We start from the raw sequence: 2,794 nt of genomic DNA on the forward strand, positions 1-2,794 counted from the left end.
CACTTTGTTCGGAAATTACCCATGTAAGTATGTATGTACATATATATTTATGTAAAACTCTTCATAACACTAACTCTAAAATTTATTGTAGCCTTGCAGATTGAATACATGGTAATCTTTTATTGTTCACTATACCTAGTCGCAACTTTTGTATAGCCTTAATTCTTTCAAGTGTGAACAATGCTGTTCTATGTGTTAAGGGCGAAATTATGCTAAGGCATAAATAGCAAGAATCAAGTGCATATAGTTTTGAAGTTTTCCCTTGAAATGTTCACGACTTACCTCAGGCTGTATGGACAGATCCATTGTCAAAAGCTGCATTCCTTATGTGTCAAACGTTAAAAAGAAAAAAGGATGTACATATACAGGAAAAACTTAAGAAAATATTTATTAAGGGCCTGAAAATGTTGAACTAAAAAGAATAGCGACATGTTTCACATCATGCAAGTTCCAGTTCACTGCCAGAAGCGATTACATACAGATAACAGATCAATTAAGCGACATAGGTAATAAGTGACATAAAGCGTTTTGCAGTATCACCGACGATATATGTATAATGGAATGGCATGGCATAATACCTCGTTTGAGGTGACATTACAAAGCAATGCATGAAGTTTTTGAAAATGACTCTTTTACAGAAAATGTTGACTTTTGCAGTACTTTAATATTTACAGTCATAATTTCATAAATTTGATGGAAAACCAATGAGAGCATTCCGTAAAATACGTTCGTTTGGGAAAACTCGGATATTTCAGTGAACTCGAATACTACGTGATTGTCTCGGTATAAATATAAACAACCCTGCAAAAAATGGGACTAATCCGGGATGACTCCGGAAGCAATCACAAAGGAGCATGCGACTAATACCACTTTTGATCTCTTTATATGGAATTAACTGATCGCTTTTGTTCGAGCATGTCCTATGAAGAGACTAATTGTTCACCTTTATACCCGAATGGGTATAAAAAGCGACTATTAACTTTTAAAAAATAAAAATAAAAATTTGCGCCAGCTGAGATTCGAGCCGGGGTGCTCAGTTTTGTTAGGCGAATACCCTCTCTGTGTGCCAACGCCGCACATGAAATTTCATTGACTAAGTGCGTTCATATCATGAAATCGTTAAGAGTACCCGTTAGAGATGAGTTGGGGACTAATTGATCTCCAATTATACCCATAAGTGATTAGTGGAGACTAATTGATCTCCATTAGTACCCGTATGAGACTAGTTGGGACTAATTAATGCCCAATTGTACCCGATTGAGAGTAATCTCGGAATACTCTCTTTAGAGATTGGTCGCACAATTTTTTGCAGGGAACAAACCGACATACATATACATATATGTACATATGTATGCGGGTAGTGGAACCACATTTCCTCTAAAGAAATACTAGTCGGATTAAAAACCAGTTGGAAAAGGACATTGCATCAGTTGGCTCAGAAGAGAAATATTTGGCATGCTTTATTGAACTCAGCGAAAATCGCTTAGGTGGTTAAAAAAAATATTTGATATTGTCACACAATGGGGAGGTCTACAGTTTTATGGCCGCCTCCGAACGGCAAATGGTTGTAATGAGATTTTCCATTGCCTGCTCTAAAAAAAAACCTATTTTTGTAGGTAATTTTAAAGGTCAAGTTAATTTTTTTCCTGCATTCTCCATTTCAAAGGTTTTAAAATATCATTACACTTATTTAGCCAACTCTTCTCATTCTATAGATATCTAATTTCGTCTTCGAAAAAATATAGCTTTAATTTTTTAGCTACTACTGATAGTTAAACGTTACGAGATTTCGAAAAATTTCGACAAGATGCCGTTGAACAAGATGTTAGTTTCTTCAACTTTACATAAAGTTTGGTGGCAATTTATGTTGCATACTTACCCAAATTTAAAAATATCACCGTAGAGAGTATTATGAACGGCGCTGACTTTCCGATTAAATCGTAAAGTATGCTACCAAATGGATAACCAAGCAATACTCCCAAAGCTATGCTACCTAAAATTATGCCCATCACTTTGGAGCGACGGTCCTCTTCCGGATAGAGCTGTAATATAAAATAAAACTAGAAAATTCGTATGCAAAATAAAGGCATTGCACAGATGTACATATAAGCACAACTCAGTCGGAAAAATAGGAAAGGGGAGACATTTTTTAACCGACTTCAAAAAACTAATTAACTTTGGACCACTTGAACCGATTTCTTTTTTTTATCGGAAAGGTGGTAACGCAAGGATGTTCCCATACTAATTTGGTTTAAATCCGATCATTGGATCATGGAAATAGGTTATTTTTTGCTAAAAAGCTGCTCGTTTGAAGGAGAAAGGCTATCAATTCGTCGGAATATTTTAATTTATATATTTTTTTAATGTACATATGTTACCGCATAACCAGGGTTGCCACTTTGGTAAATTGTTACCAAAATTGGTAAAAAAAATCTGGGTTGGTAAAAAGGTAAATTTTTTCTCATTTTGGTAGATTTTTGTTGAACTTTTCGTTACCGGATTATTGAATTGTAGTTATAATTATATTATAAATTTCTCTGCATACTTTTTATATACTTGCATACGTATAAATGTATATCGTAAACATATCGTGCTCCATTCAAAACTCATATTACTGGAATCCCGAGGAGCTGTTGATTGCCTAAATATTTTAAATGATTATTTAAATATAAAGAAAAAATTTACAGGTATGTAGTGAAGCTCTAAAATTGTTCGCAAAAAAATGAAATCAACGCCATTTTTTATCGATAGAAATTGTTAAATAAAAAAACACAAAAGACTGGCGGCAAAAAAT

At 34.1% G+C, this 2,794-nt stretch overlaps 1 protein-coding gene across 1 annotated transcript in view; it reads right to left on the reverse strand.

Moving 5' to 3' along the window:
* The window catches only part of LOC118746085 (ribonuclease Oy-like), a 91,574-nt gene that overhangs the window by 44,645 nt on the left and 44,135 nt on the right, over window positions 1–2,794 (reverse strand). The window lies entirely within an intron of this gene.

This window comes from Rhagoletis pomonella, unplaced genomic scaffold (genome assembly GCF_013731165.1).
Source record: "Rhagoletis pomonella isolate Grant_MI unplaced genomic scaffold, Rhpom_1.0 Rhpom_scaffold_00010, whole genome shotgun sequence".
In the NCBI taxonomy this organism is placed as follows: domain Eukaryota; kingdom Metazoa; phylum Arthropoda; class Insecta; order Diptera; family Tephritidae; genus Rhagoletis; species Rhagoletis pomonella.